General features: G+C 39.1%; 1 long non-coding RNA gene across 1 annotated transcript in view; it reads right to left on the bottom strand.

Annotated features, from left to right (window-relative positions):
* Positions 1 to 23,063, bottom strand: part of LOC309665079 — a 100,679-nt gene that overhangs the window by 50,681 nt on the left and 26,935 nt on the right. The window contains exon 1 of the long non-coding RNA XR_014266195.1: positions 17,417 to 23,063. This exon is cut by the window's right edge and continues 26,935 nt beyond it. This is a non-coding gene — a long non-coding RNA (uncharacterized lncRNA). The remainder of the gene's footprint in view (positions 1 to 17,416) is intronic.

Raw genomic sequence — 23,063 nt, 5'->3', positions numbered from 1 at the left:
TCTTGTCAAAGTCCTGCAATCAAATCCCGCTAGCCTTCAAAGTCTGATTCTCTGGGAATTCCTCCTCCCATTGCCAGACCCCCAGGTTGGGAAGCCTGACATGGGGCTCAGAACCTTCACTCCACTGGATGGACTTCTGTGGTATAACTGTTCCCCAGTTTGTGAGTCACCCACCCAGCAGTTGTGGGATTTGATTTTTATTGTGATTGTGCCCCTCCTACCATCTCATTGTGGCTTCTCCTTTGTCTTTGGATGTGGGGTATCTTTGTTGGTGAGTTCCAGTGTCTTCCTGTAGATGACTGTTCAGCAGTTAGTTGTGATTCTGGTGCTCTTGCAAGAGGGAGTGAGTGCACGTCCTTCTACTCCGCCATCTTGCAACTATTTTTTATTTATTCTAAATTATAAGAAAAATGGATGTGCAGGGCAGAAGAAACTCAATTTATATTTTATATCTAAACATTAAAAAGAAAATTAGTCCTCCCCCTCCCCACCCACACTCCTGTTTCTAGAATAATGCCTTTGGACCACTTTTGTTTCAGTCTTTCTTTCCTAAATAATATTAGCAATTCCCTTTCCATTGTGCCAGTATCATAAAGTTTCAAGGTTTTATTTGAGCAGGTTTCTTTTTGATCTACAAGATATGGAAGTGACCTTTCTATTTAATTAGTTTAAGAAGAAATTCCATCATGCATTCTACTTCTTATTTGCATCCTCAGTCAAATATTATAATCCACCTATCGTTGTATAGTGGACTTCTCACAAGCTAGACAAGGCAAGTCAACTTTAGCCTACGACAAGACTCAACTGAATGATACTATACTGGTTCACACTTGTTTTTCTCTCATTGGTGATATTCTTTTATGTCACTCTTATTGTAAACATAGAACATTAGTTTGTCTCTGAGGCCATTCAATTATTTTTACAAAAGAATTCAAGGCAGTGTTTTGTGTCAAGTTTTCTGCTGCTTTGCATACATCTAGTTATTTAAGGTTCAACAATGAATGGCATAGCTTCTGTATACTTTGAACTCTGTTTAGACAATATTGAATCAATTTTGCCATGGTCCACTGACCCTGCCTCACTGCCCTCTGGGTAGAAAGAAAGAAAATTATATCCTGAGGGAGGAACACAACTCTCTAGGTCCCAGGCGTCTTAGAAAGGCTTTCTTGGTCGAAACACAAATGTGCATTTTTCCTTATTTATGATTGCTTCTAGGAGAATACTACATATGTTTACTTTTTTTCTTACTATATAAAATTTTGAAAGATTACATAAAAGATTTGGAAGGTATTGTGCAAAACATGAAATCACAGAGGATAGTGGTATTTATGAGTGTTTTTTATATTCAAATAATTCATCCATATTATTGATAAGTATATATATTCTTATGTAGTATACTTCATGTTTTAAAAATAATGTTTACGAGGATAACATTGTTAAGAAACTAGAAACCACCATAGTTTGTATCTGACCTGGTTGCTGGGACACAAAGGAAGTTATGTAAAGAAAATTGATTCAACTCAGAAAAAGCCTAGTGAATAATATGTAACTTCCCTGCTTGAATTATGCATGACTCTATTTTGTTTCCCAGTCAGCCACATCTGAGCTGATCATACACATTTATATCATTAGCCATCCATCTAAAAATGAAAGTAAGATTCTAAGAGTAATGAAAGTGTATAGTGAGGATGTCCAAGAAATAAATAGCCACCTATATATGTGTAAGCACTAGGCTGTCAGACACTTCTAATAGGTAAAGTAAATAAATTAACACCCCCCCCCAAAATCACTTAACAGTATACAGTGTATAACATGATTCTGCAACATAAAATACAAAGAATAAAGTACTTAAAATGTAAAGAAAATACACTTTAAAACTTTTAAAGCAATAAATCAAAATAAATCAATAAATCAAGAAAAATCAGGAATTAGGTGCTTCCTTTTCTCTCAGTATTTATGAAACAAAATAAACTTTATGAAATAAGAAAGATATGATTAAATGAAAGAAGAGCCTGGAATAAAATTGTGCTGAGAAGCAAACAAATAAAAAGAAACTGCATGAGATAAGAAAAAACATAATGATCTTAAAAAGCAAATAAAATAAAAATTTACATTAGGAACTGTTAAGCTCAGTCTGAAAAACCAAATCAATATTATGGAAAACAAATGTACTCTTTTAGTTATTGAAAAAATAAAAAAGGACATAAAAAGAGAAAAATAAGTGATTGAAAATAACAGAGTTTAGCCAAAAGGGGCCTAATACTCTTCCTAAAGAAGTGTCAGAAACAAATTTCCTAGAAAATAAAGATGTAAGGGAAGAATATTTTCCTGAAGTGAAGAAAGGCTTGAGCTTAAAAGGTTTCACTGAGTGTTTAATGTTTAATGTATCTATAAATAATATATAAATATATAAATTAAATGTAAGTAAGTAATGTATAAACATATGTATTTTTTTAAGTGTAAATAAAGAATTTCATTAGCATTTTGGCAAAAATGTCTTATGAAGGAAAAATCTCCGACTGGCCTTGATATCTCCTTCACAATATTATATATCAAAAGATACTTAAATAGAATCTACATGGAAAAAAGTCGTAACAGATGAATCCTACATTCAGTCAAATTGATAACCATTTGAGAAAGCAATTAAAATTGCATATAGTCCAAATTGTATTCCAGTGGTGCCTAACTTAAATGCTATTCCTTCTTTCTGATTTTTTTATTTGTTTGACAAACTACCTGAAAAGAATTCAAATTAGGTTAGGCTTACAAAGCGCAGTTGAGTTCCATAAAACTCATATAAGAAGTTATACAGCACAGTAATGTTTACTACGTACATTTCCACTAGAAGTCTACGTTCTAATTTTTAAGTGGTCACAAATCTGTATTTCATGCAAAATAAAATTTCTTTATAATCATAGTTTATTATAATTATGGTACCTTAAATTTATTGGGGCTCTAAATTTTATTAGAAGTATTAAAATGAAATTAGAAACAATTTAGCTCCCAATTTACTGACATACTATTGAAGAAAAAGTCAGCTCCACAGGCCAAATTAACTCTATGTGTGCATTTAAACATTAAGTGCATGCTGTTCAGATTGGTGCAATCTGGATTTAGGATCAAGATTTCTATGCCAAGAATTTGGGGACACACTGACTTAGCCTGACATAAACAACTCTGGTGTATTGCTAAGGTAACATTCAGAAATGCAGGAATACTGTGGACAGAAATAAGTTTCAGATATTGACAGCTAAGAGTTTATAAGTAACCATCATGTATAGCCAGGCAAACATATTCACATTTCACCTTGCATTCATAGGTCATAGAATAGTTTGTGCGAGTTTTATTGGCCTTTGCAACTTCATAAAGAGATGGACAAATTTTGACTATATCTGGTCAAAACTATTTTCTCTTTACAAAAATATGTAGTTCACTATTGAAAACACATATAAGACAATAAAAATCACTCACAATGTTATTACCCAGTTATAACCAATTCACATTGTCATGTATACACTTTTGGTATTTCTTTCTGTAGGTATGGAATATATACTCTTTTTTAAAAAGGTGCATATTTTTACAACTTTTTTTCTTGAACAACATATGTTGTTTGCAGATGTTTTCATGTTCTTTTACTATAAAATGTTAAATTATATTACTTAATGCATTCATAATTATAGTACATGTTTTTATATGACATCTCAATACTTACATGTGTGTTACATGTATACATATATGCTATAACTATGATGGAATGCATTTACATTCAGATGGCAAATAATTATGGAAATTGTTCATGATAGTTTGTAAAAGGGAAGAAAATGTACAAAAATCATGTGCCTTTTAAAAATAAATTGTATACATATACTATATATATATATGTATAGTGTATATGTTTGTGTGTGTATAAAATAGAAAAATAGATATTTTTAGCCAATCTAATAATTGTGGGTCTTTGATTGTTTCCAGATCTTGTTGTAAGTAACCTTGTGATGAACATCATTATAGGTAAATCTTTGCACACATCCTTATATGTTTCTGTTTTTTCCATGCCTGTTACATGACGCAGGTATCTAGTAAATGTTTGTTAAATAATTTTCAAAGCATTTATAAATTTAATTGCAAACATATAATTCTGCCTTTGATAAGACCTTTCCAACACTGAAAATATGTTAAATGTGACAGTAAATTTTACTACTTAGATTTTTGCTATGCCCTTGCAACATGTCTCTGTCCTTTGCCTATTTCTTCATGAGTCCATTGCTCACACTACTTCCAGTATTCTTCTAAAATGAAGGATGATCCAATTACGTCTTTCTTTTAAAACTATATATGTATTCCCTATTATCCACAAACTAAGTATCCAAGCACAGTGATATTGTAACTGTGGTCTCTGCTTCAGGTTCAGTCTCCACCACACAACTCCTTCACTCCCAGGTCCTTTGCTACAGCCATAACGTGATACACATGTTCATTCATGCCCCACCCCTCATGCAGCTCTTCTTCCTGATGAACTCTCATTCTTCGAAGCCCAACTTACGCATGACTTGCTTTGTCATGATTTTCTTCATGCTTCTAGGATTTTGAACATTCTTCTAGTATAGCCCTTATGACTCTGAACTGTATTTATTTATATTTCTAAATCCCAAAATTAGACCATAAACTACTTGAGTTCAAGAATAATATTTTCATCTATGTCTTCCTAGCACCTTAGTACAATTTGTGAATAATCCATTTTCTTTAGTATGGGTTTAGAATAAAGAAAGTAACTACAATGCTTCACATACTTCTAAACATTTTTAGAACCTAACTTTTTATCAGAGCAATTAAATACTATTACACTTTAAAGATTAGAACTGTTAGTCACTGACTTTGGTGTTTACGAAGTCCATTTTTGGCAAAGATAAACAAGACACCATGAATACCTGTAGTTCACCTATGTGTAGTCTCAAATAAAATGAATTCAAAATGTGGCCTCTATAATATGGTTTCCTTTTTCCTTTGCTCAAACTCTGTACTCCTCTTTGTGTGAATAGGGGATAAGCCCATAAACAAACAAATGAAATCCCACAATATTTCAGAAATATGGCTCATAATAACCTCAGAGTGTCCTAAGGGAAAAAGAATAAAATTTTTCCACGGTAGCATACTTTATGTAGAGTAGGGTTATTCAGTGCACTGTCTTGTCATGATATAACTTATCTATAGATAGTTTTTACTCTTGTCCTCCAGATTTATCACTTAAATGAGCTTTCCTGATCCATAAAAATTACTAGTAACCTTTTCATGCTCTGAATTTTCTCACCCCAGCCTACCTGGGACTCAGGTCAAGTTGAACTTTAAATAACAGTGCTGAATATGTTTTATGGCCTGCCTCAACATCAGAGAGCAGAAACATTTATATTATGTGTGAAAACATTTGACATGGCTATAAAATGCTGCTGGTTTTGGCATACTGGGGTCAGTACAAGATAGGTGTTCAGGAGGGCACAGGAAGTGGGGCAGGGCCTAGAAAAACTGACCCTGAAATAGGCTGATTTTTGAGAAGGCACTAGGGTGCACAGCCCTTATTCTGTCACCTGCAGATGCCAATTAGGCAGTTATGGGCACAGCAAGGGAAATCCAGATATGACAGAACCCCTGGAGTCACAAGGGTAATAAGGAAGCTTCTCATCAGAAAAGTACTGGGTAGCATTTTGTAAAAATCATTGCTGGGTTTAACTAAAGGCAAGACACCTCTGGGGGCTTTTTTAGCTGTTTGCCTTCTTTCTACACACACACACACACACACACACACACACACACACACACACACACACACTCTCCAATGCCTAACAAATCTTGTTCCCTGTAAGATACATAAAAACTTTTTCCAAATCCTTGGTGTTTTGGACTCAGCCCTCTTGTTTTTGCCTAAAGTTTTTTACTTTAATAAACATCTTGTTAAGTATAACATAGTAAAGAAGGGCTCACAAATCATGAGAATATAGCTTAATCAGAGTGAACACATCTACCCAGAGGCTGGGGACTGTCAGCTCCCAGATACCTGTTCAGGAGGGGAAACATTATTGGAAAGGGAGGTAGTCCTGGGCATTTACAGAACACCATTCTCAGGAAAGCAGAACATGAATAGCAAATAAGAAGGAAACTCAGTCCCAGGAACTGGGCCAAGGAGGAAGTGAATAAGGAGGGTCACAACTCAGAGTCTAAGGGACAACAGGGTTTATCACTGATCTACTAGGTATTCTGGTTGCCAGTGAAGCCTAGGGATTAAAACCAAGGGAAACCAATTCTAGCAGTTGTTGGGGAGCAAGAGAGTGGGCAATGGTGGAGGAAGAAGGTTCTGGGAAGTGGGGACTGAGGGAACAGAGGAGCAAAGAGGGAGGGAAGTGCTGAAATGAATTATGAATTACAGAAGGCATCAAACAACAGGCTTTCTCCATTTTTTTCCCCACTGGTCCAACTGCCAGTCTAGTACGGACATAATAAAAAGATTTAAATACTTTTTTTTTACTTTTTTCCCCAGGTCTTTTGAGATATAATTAACATATAACATTGTGTAAGTTTAAGGTGTACACGTGATTTGATATATGTACATATTGCAAAAATGATGATCACAATAAGGTTAATTAACACATCTATCATCTCATAATTACCATTTGTGTTCTGGTATGTGTGTGTGTGTGTGTGTGTGTGTGTGTGTGTGTGTGGTGGGAACACTTAACATCTACTCTCTTAGCAGCTTTCAAGTACAAAATACGATGTTAACTGTTGCCATCATGTAATATATTACATCCCCAGAACTTAGTCATCTTATAACTGGAAATCTGTACTCTTTGAACAACATCTCATCACATTTGGGGAAGCAATCTCCTCTTCCAGTTTTACAAGTTTGCTTCAGCGGGGAAAGACCTTCACCAGTCAGTTCAGCTTGGGATGCTGGCTGGGTCAGCTGGGAGCATTCACACACAGGCAGGGCTCTAGCTGGGCAAGGCTGCGGCCTGTGCTCTGAGGTGGGGTGGGGGGATGGCCACTTGCTGGGCTCCGTGGTCCGGTGGGCCCGCTGGCTATGCGCTGCAGTCAGCCGGGGCCCCTAGCTGGACTGCACTCACCCTTGATTGAGCAGAGTCACAGACTGTGTTCCCTGGCATGGAGGTGCCCTGGGTTGGACAGTGTAATTGAGTGGGGTTGCATGCCTGTCTCCAGAATCACTCCTTGGTTGGGGGCCTCCGGCTGTGCTCCCCTAAAGGGTGGTGCCATTGGCTGTGCTCCATGTTCAGGTGTGGCTGTGGGTAGGGCTGCATGACTAGACAGCGCCTGAGGCTGTGCTTGGAGATCAGGCAGGGGCGGCACCCTGTCGTTGGGCGGGGCCTCAGGTAACCTGCTGGGCTCCCTGATCTGGCAGGGCCTCCAGCTGCACCCTGCGGTTGGGTAGGGCTGGAGGCTGTGCTCTGTGGCCTGGTGGGGTCACTGGCTGGGCTGCCTGCCTGGGTGAGGCAGCAGGCTTTGCTCTGCATTTGCAAGGCCTTAGCCTGGGCTTGGCTGCTGGGTGGAGCTGTAGGCTGGGCTCCCCCATGGTTGGGCATTTGTAATATTGTGATTTATAATAGGAAATATGTATTTGGTCTTTGTCCGCATTCCTGGCACAGAGCTCCTAAACCCCTTTCTGCTAAATGACGAGAATCCTAAATGTGTTTTTTGTTATGTTAATGAAGTGACTTTTAGAAAGCCCCTAGGTAACCAAAGGATGAAGGACTGGTTCCAGGGGAACCAACCTTGTGATTAGAGTGTTGGAACCTCCTTTCTGGGAAGGGGAGAGAGGCTGGAGACTGAGTTCAATAACCAATCAATCATGCTGATGTAATGAAGCCGCCGTAAAAACCCAAAAGGATGCATGTGGGAGAGCATGCAGGCTGGTGAACAGGTGGAGGTGCTGGGAGAGCTCAGAAGGAGCACGTGAGCTGTGACCCTTTCCCTGTACCTGACCTTATGTATCTCTTCATCTGGCTGTTCATTTGTACCCTTTATATTTTTTGTAATAAACCAGTAATCTGGTAAGTACACTGGTTTCTTGAGTTCTGTGAGCTGCTCTGGCAAATTAATCAAACCCATGGAGGGGGTCGTGGGGACCGCTGATTTATAACCAGCCAGTCAGAAGCACCGGTAATGACCTGAACTTGTGATAGGCATCTGAAGTGGGGGCAGTCTTCTGGGACTGAGCCCTCACCTGTGGAATCTAATGCTATCTCCAGGTAGATAGTGTCAGAATTGAGTTAAATCTGTGGGACATTAGGTCAGTGTCCATAGAGAACTGAGTTAATTGGTTGGTGGTGTTGGAAGACACGCTCATTGAAGGGGTACCACAGGCTGGGCTCTAAGGCTGCCTGTTCAGGCTCCCTGCTCAGGTGGAGCCGGGTTCAGGCTCCACGGCCGGGCAGGGCCTCTGGCGTCTCCTGCAGGGGCAGGGCTGTAAGATGGACTCCTCGTCTGCCTGGGCTCTCTGACCAGGCTTCCTGGTTGGGCAGAGTGGAGGCTCTACTCAGCAGTTTAAAACCCTTTGAATATGTAATATATTTTAATCCACATTCTTATTTCAAACTCAATTATTTGCCACTACTCCCTCAGACAATGGGCTTAATCTGCTCCCTCTGTTTGTATTTGTTCCTATAGAGCCCTTCGAGATGAGAACTCTGAGCTGTATGTATTAAAACGAGGAAGTGGAGAGAGAATAGGATTTACCGTATCTCACTGAAACATACTTAGAGAAGCCATAATCAAGAGGGAGGCTTAAGCAAATCTTCCACAGAGCTGTGCCCCTCCTTATAATCCACAAGACTTGGTAGGAGCTGCTAAGAATACGTTTGCTTTCAGGACAGATAGGATCACGAACTCCTTTGTTATATGGCAGGCCTCTGACTCTTACTATTTTAATGAAAATGTAACAAAGAATAGAATTTGTGATTTTTGCTCAGGGTAATGATCATATGTTGTTCTGACAAGATTTTTGCATAAAAGAACATGGGAGGCAATGAAGAAAAGCTAGATTGTGCAGACACCGTTCAACAGGACACTCTTCGCATCTGATATGACAAGTAGTGGTACTTCTTTAGAAGGATGGTTTTCAAATTGGGTTCCACAGGGTTCCTTAGATATACTGCCACAGGGTTGAGAGAAGCTAAGAGGCTTTGAAATCCTGTCCCGAGTCTATCAAAACAGTTTCAGTTTTTACTATTGGGATTATTTATTTTGTGGAAAGGGTGTGATCCTAAAAATATACAAATAGATTTTAAAAAGTAAAGCACTACTTTAGAAGAGGTTTGTATAGTGTTTAACCCTGCTGTGTGTCTGTCTGTCTCCTGTCTTAGTGTACCAAGAAGGAAATAGAAATGGGAAAGGAGAGATTTCTGTTGTCATTCCTTTCCTGTCAGAAAGTTGTGACAGGAATACCTGGGGACTCTGGGGACTCAATTTAGATCAGAAGGGTGGTGCAGGGTGTGCTAAAGATGATGCTACCTAGAAATAAAAATTACCATGAAAGTTAACTCAAAAATTTAACTTACTACTTTATCATATGTCAGAAAGTCTGCTAAATGCTGAGAGCACTAAGACGAATGAAACAAGATCCCTATCCTGAAAGGACTTATAATCTAGTTTAGGGATTTCTAATTTTTCCACAGATCTGTGGATAGGCATATTTTTTCTGCATTTTAATTTCTAGATCTCAGCCCAGTTCTTGGTATACAGCTGGAGTTCAGGAAATATATGTTGAATGCATGATTCCCTTTGCACACCTGAAAATAATTCAGTTGTCCCTTTGGCTCATTTCAGCTTGGTAATGTCACCATTACAAAGCTTGTCCTGATAGCCTTCCTAAAAACAACTGGTCACTAAGAAACTGACAGTAACGTTTTCACCCAGTACATTCTTCTAAATGGAAAACACACGAGGATTCTACTAAAAGCACCCACATGATGGGATCAGAGGGGTTATACTTGGTCCAGCCGGGGACACCAAGAATAGCACAAATGTCATCTATTGACAGTGGGTGAGTTTGATAATGAGAAGATATGGTGGCAGTATGGAGAAGCAATAACACATTATAACCATTAGTAACTACAAATTACTATGCCTGTCAATTTCACAGATATTGTATCCTCATTGAATCCTAGCAACAATCATGTAAAGTGGTGGGTGCTATTCCAATTTTATAGCAGAGAAGCTGCAGCAACAACAGATGAAGTAACTTGCTTAGAATGATTGTTAGTAAGAGATGGAATAGAGAAAGATTTTTTTTTAATTTAAATTTTATTATCAAGATTAAAATATTCATGTGAATTTGAAAATGTAGAAATTATAGGAGGTGTGGCCATTATTAAAAGTTAAATTGTTCCTTTCTATTATGAAAAGTATTCAATTTAGAATTTAGTGCATCATCAAGGGGTAGTTTTACAGCCAATGTTCTTTCTTGTTATAATGCATTTAAAAATTTTAAAGTTGTGCATAGAGCATGTAGATGCTATTATGTAATTTACTATGATATATAGATGTTAAAACCATTTTTGCTATAAAGCAATTCTCAAAAATGACTAAAATTCTTAGCATTTAAGAAGTCATTTCACTGAGGAAGAAAAATAATACAGAAAAATTAAAAGACCTTTACTCTTTGTAGTAGAAATGTCAAAGAATTCCATTTATTCATAAATAGGTCAAATGAATCATTTGTCAAACAAACCACTTCCAGTCCTTATTATGTCAAGGAGTGATGAAATCATTTAATGCATGAGAAGAACAGAAACTACAGGATAATTCAAATCCAACCAAGTAAAAAGGGCCTAACAAGAAAAAAAACTATTGAATGTTCCTTACAGTTATTTTTTAGGTTTCTTAAATGTCATGACCCTAATTTATCAGAATAGTAATGACTTAGTAATACATAACATTCTTTTGTGATGTTCACATTAATCTATTTCTAAATTTTTCAAACTTCAGTTTTTTGAGGTTTGAATTCTAATTAAGATGGAGTAAACACAATCCACCCTATTTCTCCCAAACTTATTAAAACTAAAAACCCTCATCAAAATGCATAAAGGCACTAACTGAGAACTCTCAAAAGTAAATAACAGCAAGCAGATTTGGGAGGTAAATAAAAAACATGAAGAATAACTAATACAGCTTTGAGTCACCTGTTTTGTTTTTTTCTTCTCCCATAACTCCCATGATCTTAGGTTTTAAGACTTCCCAAATCTGTGAGTATAAGCAGAAAAATCACCAAGAAATTCTCTCTTTTTCTGTCCAGAGAATGAGGAAAGGGAGCCCCATAGAATAGTTGTACAGGAAATTTCAGTTTGTTTTTTGTTTGGTGGGGGAGGTGGGTTTGTTTTTATTGATATAATTTTGGTTTATAGCATTATATAAGTTTCATGTGTACAACATTATATTTTGACTTCTGTATTCACTAGCATGCTCACCATCCAAAATTAAATTGCCATCTGTCAACATACAGTTTTCCCCCTTTACCCATTTCATTCTCCCCTCAGCCCCTACCCCTGGTAACTACTACTCGGTTCTCTGTATCTATGTGTTTGTTTTTGTTTGTTGTGTTTTATTTACTTTTGTTTTTTGTTTATTTGTTTATATTCCACATATTAGCAAAATCATACAGTATCTGTCTTTCTCTATATGACTTATTTCACTTGTATAATACCCTCAAGATCCATCCATATTGCTGCAAATGGCAAGAGTTTATCTTTCTATGGCTGAGTGGTATTCCACCGTATAAATGTATACCATATCTTCCTTAGCCATTCATATCCATTGATGGGCACTTAGGTTGTTCCCATATCTTGGCTATTGTAAATAACACTGTGATGAACATAGGGGTGCATATATCTTTTTGAATGAGTGCTTTCATTTCCTTCGAATAAATACCCAGAAGTGGAATTGCTAGATTGTATGGTAGTTCTAGTCTTAATTCTTTTGAGGAAACCCCATACTGTTTTCCCCAGTGGCCGCATCAATTTACATTCCCACCAACTGTATACGAGGGTTCCCTTTTCTCCACATCCTCGCCAATACTTGTTATTTCCTGCCTTTTTAATAACAGCATTCCTAGGAGTGTGAGGTGATATCTCACTGTGGTTTTGATTTGCATAGGAAATTCCAGTTTTAAAAGAACTCACCCAGCCCAGCCCTATGCAAGCCCCAGTCAGGAAGCTGCACTTGCATAGCAAGTATAGGAGTTGTGGCCACTCAGGCACCTAAAATTATGAGATAAAATTCTTCTTTCTCATAAAAAGAACTCAGAAAAGAAGTTCCTGTGGTCCAAAGAGTGTGGGGGAAATTCAGGTTATCTTTCTCTCTCTTTTTTCTCTCACCAGTTTGCTGCTGAGGTAGACCCAATAAAAGGAAGTGAATAACAGAACAGGACACTAAAACTTCAGCCCAGTGGCTAAAGGGTCAGCAAAAAGGATCTCCTGAAGTCAGAGAGTATGGGGGAAATCACAGAGAGGAAGGATCTGTAGTAAGGGATCCCTAAATCTGTGTATAAAGCCGCAGGCTTATCCTCTAAACTGCATAAGCGTGGAATTAACCTGAGATGTGCTGTTACACTGGAGTTTAAACCACTGATGAGTTCCCAGACTGGCACAAGTAGCACTGTATAAACTTTGAAAACTACATTGACATGTAAACTATAGCCCACAAGATACAGGTTAAGACTTGTATCTGAAACTAACGAGGTTGGTTGCTGCTAAAACAAAATGCCAACAACATTCTCTGAAGAATTTAACAATGATATTCAAAGAGTTCTGGATACGAGTGAAAAGTACTTGATATACAAGTACCTGTAAAATCTTAATAAAACTCACAGATGCTAGAAAATTCACAGATGCTAACCCTGAGATGACTCAGATGCTGGAGTTACCAAACAATTTAAAGCAGAAATTATAACCATGCCTCATGAAGGGAAAATATTCTTGAAATGAATGGGAAGATAGAAGTTCTCAAAAAAGAAGTAGAAACTATAAAGAAGGAAAAAAATGGAAATTTTAGAACTGAAAAATACAGTAATGGAATTAACAAAAAGCACATATAGCTTACTTGCATAATGGATATGACAGAGGAAAGAATTAACTTGAAGACAGAACAACTGAAATTTTCCAAACTGAAACTTTTTCAGACTGGAAAATTAACATATACGTCAGTGGAATCCCAGAAAGACAGAAGAGAAAAATCAATGCAGAAAATTTATTTTAAGAAACAATGGCTTAAAATTTCCAAAATTTGGTGAAAGATATAATTAAACAGATACAAGAAATTTGGTGACATCTAACCAGGATAAATGCAAAGAAAACTACATCCCAATACATCATAATCAAACTACAAAAACTAAAAATGAGGAAAAGAATCTTGAAATTAGCCAGAGGAAAGCAACATATCACATATAGGGGAATGCCAACTTGAATGACCTCAGATTTCTCACCAGAGACCATGAGGGGTGTAAAACAGTGGGAAAATATCTTTGAAGTTCAAAGAGAAAAATTTATCTTCCCAGAATTCTATATCCAGATAAAATAGCCTTCAGAGATAAAGGAGAAATAAGGACATCTTAAGATGAAATAAAACAAAGAGAATTTGTCTCCAGGAGACCTTTTCTAAAAGAAAGAAGTTATGTAGCCAGAAGGATGACATTAGAGGGAAACTTGGAACTTCAGAAAGAAGAAACACAGAAACAGTAAATAAATATACAAAATAAACTTCCTTAGTTCTTTAAAATGTACGACTATTGGAAGCAAAAATTATAAAATTGTCTGATGGGGTTTTTGATGGGTCTTCTGATCTTAAACATACATATCTTCTCCAAAGCGCCACCCCCATCCCAACTTGTCAGCCTCCAAGCCTTTCTTAGCCATGGCCAAAATTGAAAAGCAGCATACTGATGAATGAAATAGGAGCATGTTTAGTGTGGATATTTTACATTTGATAGGAGGAATGAAAACACGAGCTTTAATTTCATTTAAAACTTCTCCAAAAATAATCCCTAAGAATTGAATTTGTCTTTCTGTTAGTAGAACTTATCAATATTAAGAAGCTAGGTACTTTTTCACTGCTCCTTCTTGCCTAGTCTTTCTTCTTTAGTTTATTACTTTCTTGTTCATGTCCTATTCCCGCCCCGCAACTTCCTGTCATGTATAATGCATGACAACTACAAGATAAAGCGGGTAGGGTAAAGACACCTATATAGCCATAAGGATTCTACATTTCACTTGAAGAGGTAAAATATTAACTTTAAGTAGACTGAAAAATTAGGTGTGTATATTGTAATCCCTACAGCAATCACTAATGAAAACTAAATAAAGTCATACAATCAAAAAGCCACATAAATTAAAATGGAATACTAAAACATATTCAAATAATCCACAACAAATCAGGCAAGAAATAGAAAAAAAAAAAAAGATGAAGAGAATAAGAAAATGGTGAGCCAAAATCCAAATATATCAATAATTACATTAAATGAAGATAGTATAAACACAACAAAAGACAAAGATTTTCAGACTAAATTAACAAAGAAGACCCAATTATGTGCTAGGAAAATTGTGTCCTAGAGGAAGGTAAATAGCCAAACATTTTATGGAATGATGGGTAAAGAGTCTGAATTAAATTGATGCCTGGAAGTCTGAAGTGTCATCATGATCTGTCAAAGTGGGGGCATATGGAGGCCAGGTAATAAATGAAAACTGGCTCAAAGGATTCACTGGGTGCTTGAACCCACCAGTGGTCATTTTCCTGGTCCCAAATGCAGTCAGAATAGACATCCTTGGTAATGGCACAACACCTACAATGGACGCTTGGCCTGTGGGGTAAAAGGTGTTCCGGTGTGAAATTCTAAAGTGAAGCTTCTGATACTGTAAAACTCCCTTCCAACACAGCAAATCAAAATTAATACTACATCCCATTTGACTGGTGGAGAGTCACGCCACTCAACAATCTACAGAATACAGAGTTGGTGTTTCCAGCCAGTTTTACACTTTCTTCGCTAGTCTGGCCCCTGCAATATAACCCGATGGATTCTAGAAAATGGCATTAGACTATGGCAAACTCAACCAAGGAAGAGCCCTAATTACAACTACCATGCCAGGTGGGATATCTTAGCTTGAGCAGATTAAAATAGCCCCAGGTACACAGAATATAGCCATTGATTTATCAAACCCACTCTTTCCCATAACCATCGGAATAGGGGATCAGAAATAGTTTGAATTCAGATAACAGGCAACAGTATAAATTTAGAGTTTAGTCTAACTTCTTGCAAAATACCATGTTGATCCACCGTATCAATGACCGCATGCTATTTGGGCGAGATGAGTGAGAAGTGGCTAGCATATCAGAGACCTTGTTAAGATACCTGTGCTCCAGAGAGTGGGAGATAAACCCTAACGATTCAGGGGCAGGCCACATCAGTGAAACTGTAGTGGGCACGGGCATTCCAGGACATTGCAAAGTAAAAGATAAATTCTTGCATCTTGCACCTCCCAGTACAAAGAAACAGGCACGATGACTGGTAGGGCTCTTCAGATTCCAAGGGCATTCAATAACCGGGAACACTGTACTGACATGTACACCAAATGACATGGAAGCTTTGAGTGGGACCCAAACAGGAAAAGCTCTGTAGCGAGGCCGGGCTACAATGGAAGCAGCCTTGCTACTTAAAACAAACCAGGCAGACCCTGTGGCATTACCAGCTGTGGGAAACGATACCATGTGGAATTTATGACAACCTCCCAATGGGATACTCACAACCCAGAACCATAGAGCAAGGCCATACCACCTGCAGCAGAGACTTTAATATCTTCAGAAAAACAATTCCCCGTGCGCCCTTGCTGAGATGGAGTGCCTACCTAAGCGCAGGGTACCAAGTGACTCTACAGCCTCAACTGCACAGCATCAGATCAGTTCTCTCAGACTCGCCTGAAGTCAGTTGGGCCCCGTAACAGTCCTTTTTAAGATAAAAATGCTCTATCAAGAATCAAGCACAGGGCTTCCCTGGTGGCGCAGTGGTTGAGAATCTGCCTGCCAATGCAGGGGACACGGGTTCGAGCCCTGGTCTGGGAGGATCCCACATGCCGCGGAGCAACTGGGCCCGTGAGCCACAACTACTGAGCCTGCGCGTCTGGAGCCGGTGCTCCACAACAAGAGAGGCCGCGATAGTGACAGGCCCGCACACCGCGATGAAGGGTGGCCCCCACTTGCTGCAACTAGAGAAAGCCCTCGCACAGAAACGAAGACCCAACACAGCCATAAATAAATAAAAATAAAAATTATTAAAAAAAAAAATACTGACTTTAAAAAAAAAAAAAAAAGAATCAAGCCCAGGTCCCTGCTGAGCACACGGCGCCCGGAGCCCGCCACTGTTACACAGCGCCGCTCCCTCCTGCCCGTGCCCGCACCTGCGCAACCTCAGAAGACCACGGCAAAGGGATTTCCCCACAGCAAACTCCCCCGACCCAACGGTCAGAGTCACCCTGCGACGGCAGCTGTCCCATGGGCCCGGCAAAGACAGAGGGACGAGGCTTGGTCCCAATGGGGGTGCGAGCGCAGAAACCTCTGAGACCTGGTCACGGCAGAGGCCAGCACGGGCGAGCACGGGAGTGCATCCCCTTCCAGGCTGCCCAGTGCGCCGGGGGCCAAAGCCCCAGGGTACCGGCGGCGGCACAGGCTTACCTCTAGCAGGGTCAAATGCCGCCGCAGCAATCCAGCAGCACGGGCTTAGAGCGTCCGGGGGCAGCGTCTCCTCCGAGCAGCTGCGAGGGGTCTTGAGTTCGTCCCGGGAGCCCATCGCTGCCTGCTCCTCGAGCCTTCCCCGGCACGGCGTCCGAGCACCCATCTTGCTTTTGACGCAGCCCTGCCGCCGGCACCCCGCGATGGGGGAGCTGGCTCCTTCACCCACGCCTCCCCGTCAGGAAGTGTCCCCCTCTTTTGAATACCCCGAGTGGCAGCTGAGGGCCGGGCCCAGGGCCTGGTGGGGGCGATGCGGTGGAGTGTGGCGCTTCCCAGGAAGGCAAACAGGAGCCCTCAGGGTGCGCTTTGTAGCTTAGCGGGGAGTACGGCCCTGCTGGAGGGGCAGGGAGAGGACGCGCTGGGCGCGCTAGGTGTCAGGGAGGCTCAGAGAAGGGCAGAATCGGGCCCGAGGTGCTGCCGCCACGACCACTCTTCCTAGAGGAAGCCCAGTCTTGCAGGATCTCGGGGGATAGAGTGGGGGGGTGAGGGTCGGCATAGGAGTCCTGGGATGAGAAACACCTGGGTGCCCTCGGCCTCAGCAGCCCCGCATCCCTGACTCTTCTGGTTCACAGGACCTGACCACAAGAGGCCCACAGGGCAAAGGGGTCCGTGCTTGTGCCCAAGAGTATGGATTTTTACTTACCACTGCTGAGTGAGCTAATATTGCTACCGATGGCGCCGCTAGAATGGAGAGTGCTGGTCTGCTGTGAGGGAGACAATGAGTATCAGCTGTGGCTCTGAGAGCCGCTGCAGGGGCTGTAGTTCGTCCCACTTACTTTCCTCTGCTATAAAGTTCATTTAATTAGAGAGGTCTGCTAGAATCCTATGGAAGTTGCTTGCAGATTGTTTATCGAGAAATTGGATGTGATTTGCACAAAGGGTGGATTTGGTGGACACTATGATACGTCCCCCGGATCTCCCTTCAGTGCAGGACTTATGGCCCCAATTGTTGGAAGTGCTGCTGGCTGACAGCTTTCAGCTGTCCGCTCTTTCAGGGTTGACCTCAGCTGCAGGGAGTGACCTTGCTCAACGTTACATCCCTGCCTGGGAATCACATCCAGTGAATGACTGAAAAAATTGTATGGAGGCCTGGCCATCTTGGCCCAACTCAGGACAACTCTTAAGGGGTATTTGAGCTCCAGAGAAACTTTTGGAGTAGGTGGAGGTTGTCACTGGTCCTAACTCTTAGTTTGACCTTTCTCTCTGCTCAATCCTATTTCCTTTTCGTCCCTTCTACAGGGATTGTCCCCAGGAAAGCTCCTTGATAAGCACTCAGCAAACTAAACTCAGTCTTACAGTCACCTTCTGGAGAAACCCAGCCTGTGACAATACTTCACACTCAGTGTGAATTTTTCTCTTTTGCATTTGTTAATTTCTGTCATATTCTTCTAAAATTATTCCTGGGTAATTTCATGTCTGTGTCTTTTTAAGCTCTAGAACAGAGAAATTTAGGACTGAAAGAAACAATACTGGCCATCTACCTAGTTTTTTCTTGTGTACAATACTTTTGCCCCCTATAGCGTTCTCAACCTCAACTTATGTTTGGATATTGTCAGCGGTATCCTGAGCAGACAGTCATGCATTACTCTGATGTTTACAAAGTCTCCTCCTTTTGTCTTCTAACCATTTGCCTTTGTTTTGTTTATTAATCCACTTCCATATGACAGTTTTAAATAAATGAAAGCATCTAGCATGTCCTCTGCTGAATCTTCTTGAGGCTAAATAAATCCAGTTTCCTCAACCATTCCTCATATGTTTCAAGATCCCTCACCATCAGAGTTCCACCTCTCCTATAACCTTGGTAAATTGCTCATCCCTAAGCATAGAGAGAACTCAATTTTTTAAACTGTTCGCTCATTCCCCTTATCAAAACATCTTGTCCAGAGTGGGTATTAAAATACAAATGAACAAACAGTACAGGAAAGATGATACTTCAAGTTATTTAATCCTTTTCAAGTACTAATATACTTAAAAAGTATCCAAACCTTTTTATTTAATCCTCCTCTTCCTCAAATATAATGGCTTGCCTATAAATGTTATGGTGGGAATTCTGGTCCCTTTGTAGGCCTAATATGGTTTATTAATGGTATCGTTACTCTGTGAAATGATTTGACAAATCAGAGGTAATTAAATTTTTCCTTCTTTTAGTTAAAAGCGGGTGACTGATTTTTATTCTGATTGTCATCACTAATGGCAGTGCGGGATTTAGCATTCTGTGCTCTGCATCAAGGACAGCAAAAGGGTGAACTAGCTGCCAGTTTGACTGACATTTTATGCAAATGACATGAAGCAGTATAGCTCTTGTACAGAGCTCATTGAAAATTATAATTGTGTATTTAAAAATGTATACAAGCCGTATTTTATATTGGCAGCATGTGTTTTGTGGTGCAGGTAACACACGACAAGAAACAAACATCCTTAAATTGCTAAGGAAATGAGGCTGCTGGCTATGTTAACATACTTAATTTTTTTCTTTTTTTTTTGAGAATGAAAAGTGTCCACTTCAATGATAAATTCTAATTATTAAATTCTGTTTTTAACTCCGAGTTCCATAGAGGGCTGCAGTCCACATCTTTTGATAACTTAAATGGCAATTTGCTTTGGAAGCTACAATGATATGAGGCTTATGTCATTAGGAAGAAAAGCTCATTAAATTAATTCCCAGTTCATAATTTACTTTAGGAAATTATTAATGTTGAAAAGATTAGTTGGGAGGAAGATTGATGAGTTTAGTTTTCTCATGGAACACTGAGGTTGTAAAAAAAAAGTTAACTGATTTATCATTTTTATATTGTGTGTACTTCTTATCTTAATGAGCAAGGTGACTTTTGGTTCACTCGATTTTTATTACTTTATAGTTCCCTAAGAGAATAAGTTTCCTTCTTTGCCGAGGAGCTGTATGGCATAGTGGATATGAGCATAAGCTTCAGAATCAGAAGTTTACATTCCAGCTCTGTTGCCTATTAGCTACGTGACCTTGGTCCAGTTGTATTTTACCTTTATCAGCCAAATTTTCCTCATCTGAAAAATGAGAATGGCAGCAATAATCACACAGTAGCTACTCTCATTATATTTTGGATGGAGCAAAGTTCAGGAGCTTTGGTGTAATCAATGTTCTCTTCATATAAGAGAAAAATGACTCTAACACAGATATTCATTAAAACTTAGAGAACAGTAAAAGAGGAAAAATTCAGGTATTCTGACTCCAAAGGCCATTTTTTCCCGCTTCTTAGCCCAAAACATAACAGAGTATCTAGCTGAGAGAAGATTTTTTGATAACTCTAGAGAAAGATGCAGTATATTTTTCTTGGGGGCTTCAGGGAGAAAAGCTATTGGTAGATTATACAGTAAATATTAGACATAAAGTAATCTCAGAATGAGAAGGGAAGGAAAATGAATGCTGATTTCTTACTGTGTGCCAAACTCTGTGATATCACCTCCATGATTTTACAGCCTCCTTGAACTTTGTTCAGTGTCTGTGGGAACCTCAGTCAACAACCACATAGGTATGTCTTCCACGAAGGCCTGCACTTAATACCTTTGTTGCTATAGCCCAAGGCTCCAAAGTTGTCCTAATCGTTGCTACAACCTCAGCTACTTCCAGGGAGCCACCAGTCTTGCTGAACATTCTGGCATTCATAAAGCACTTTGTTAGCTAGCAAGGGCTTTGCCTCCAAGGATGGCTGGAGAGCACTTTCAGAAGTGATGTCTTATGATATTCTCAGGTGCCTATTCCTCAAGTGGTAGTTCTACTACTGTCTTGGATGTTTTTCTCTTAAAATACATAGCATGCAAGCCTTCCCAGAAATGAGATGTTTCAAGCTGTTACATGGTTCATATAGGGGTTTCTTTTATGGGGACTCTAGAACCCACAGAACCAGGATCCAACCTATAACTTAAATGTCTAATAGGTTATTTCCTCCTTACCAAGTTGCCTCTTAAGTGAATTGTAGCAATTCTGCTGTAAGATAAATATTGAAAGTAAAATATTGGCCTCATATTTAGAAGGTAACATTTTATAAATTTGGGGTACCAGTTCAATTTACAAACATGGTCTCCAAAGCAACAGTGGCATAAACTCTCAGTATATATCTATTGTATTAAATTTATAATGCTGCTTTTCAAAATCGGGAATAATCAGAGGCACCAAGAGATACACAGGGATCTCAGAGAGGAAATTTTGTTGAAAGAAAACAATAGATCATAGCAATAATATCTTTTCAAGGTACAGAAAAATGGCCTAAGATACCTTAACTGGTTTCTTATCTGAGGCTCTGAGATCTCAATTGTGAAAGATATTTTATTGTGGAGAATAAAAAGAAAATATCCCAGAAGCTCTAGTGAGTTAAAGGGAAAGGCCACTGACTGAGGCAATCAAGGTAAATGATGCGTGTATGATGATGCCCAAGGCCCAGACTGAGAACTAGAGGGACCCAAGGTTTACCGACTTCAAGGCAAACCTAACAGCTTAGCCAGTGAGCTGGAAGGTCTGTTGAGACACGTAGTAAATCAAACCCAATTAGTTCCCAATGCAGGTAGTACAAGTGGGAAGTGACTTTCTAAAAAACCTGCTTGTTACAGCAATGTGGGTTAGTGGCCTTCTTTCACTTTAGAAGAATACTTCTTAAATGAATTTTGGCTTGACAACACCCTTCTTCTGATTCTGGAGGGAAAACTCTTACATGAAAGGTGAAATTATTTGAATCAGTCACTCAGTCCTGCTGATTGCCTGTGGACAAGGCCTATCCTCAGATCAGAAAACGGAATTCTTATGTCTGATTACAGTTTTATTATAGGAACATTCATATATATTTTAAAAACCTATCAAGAAGAAAATAAAAGACATAATCATATTACCTTGAAATAAAAGCTGTTAATCTTGAATAAAAGCTGTTAATATTTTCTTCTAGAAACATCATAATTTCATAATAAACATTTTTTAAGCAAACTTTGCACATATCCACTATTATTTCCTTAGGATAAATTACTAGAAGTAAAATTTGGTGGTCATAGTTTATACAGAAGTTTAACACATCGTATTTATCACAAAACTGCCCTCCAGAAGGTTGTGTCAACTAAATATACTACCAGCTCTTTCTATCAAAGTATTAATGATGTAGTCTTCTGCATTTCCTCTGGGAAAAGCCAGGTAGCTCCTTTGTGGCAGAGATAAATTGGCTCTCAGGAGTAATGGAAACAAAAGGGCCTGAACTTTGGAAGTATAGAGACTTTATTTTGGATCAGAGACAAATTACTTGTGATACTACACTTCAGGAGAAACTGAGACTGGAGATTTGGGAGGACAAAATGAGGATTGTTTGGTGAGCTACTCAGCCCTACCTGGAGGACTGTGTGTGTGTGTGTGTGTGTGTGTGTGCAGTGCACACAAATGTTGTCTACCCAAAACATGGAGGGTCTAATGGTTTGAACAGAGGTGTTCCTTTTATTTTCCTAAGTTTCCTTTCCTAAGTTTTAGATAGAGCAAGAGATTATTGTAATATGGTGTAATTTATTGATAGACTGATTTTATAATTGCTTATTGAACACCAAATGAAAATATGGGTGTTCCAGATGTTATATCAACTAATATGAAAAAGGACTCATATTCTTCTTCTCTCTGCTTTGTTAAAGCATTGTATGAGAAGTTGACTGCCATGCAGAGATGCCATGTCCTTTGAAGAGGGTAACAGAATTGGAGGTGCATTTCTGGAAATGAATAGTGTAGCTTCAGTAATGGATAAAAAGGGCATAGACAGAGTTTGAATGATTTTGGCTTTGAGCAAAGAGATAACAGATTGTATTAAATAGACAGGGACATTGCATTGCTGAGGATGAGACGCTGGGGCCTATTAGCTGAAGCAGGAGTATCTACAAGTAAACTAGGAGTGGTCTCCTCTAAGAACTTTGCCGGTGGGAATGCAGAGGTGTTTTCGTATTTTATAGACCTATCCAGTTTATTTATAACAAGAGTTTCTGTCCTCAAGCTTTGAAAGATAGAGGTAGTAAAGGGGGTAATAAGTGGCAAGTGTGATACGATCCCTGTCTTTAAAGTTCAAGGCTGTGAATGAGGAAGAGAGGGTGGTAGATAGCACTGAGAACAGGCTGGATCAAAACACCAAAATGTTTTAATTTTATATATTTAAAAATGCATTTCTCTGATTATAAAAATAATGTAGCTTATTATTAAATATTTTGAAAAAAGCAAAGTATAAAGAAGCTAATAAAAATGATTCATAATCTCACAAGCCTTTTAATTCAAATGCTTATACAAACACATATTGTTAGTGCAT

This window comes from Balaenoptera physalus, assembly GCF_965194825.1.
Source record: "Balaenoptera physalus genome assembly, chromosome: 7".
NCBI classification, from domain to species: Eukaryota; Metazoa; Chordata; class Mammalia; order Artiodactyla; family Balaenopteridae; genus Balaenoptera; species Balaenoptera physalus.
This window is presented reverse-complemented; position numbering and strand designations above follow the sequence as displayed.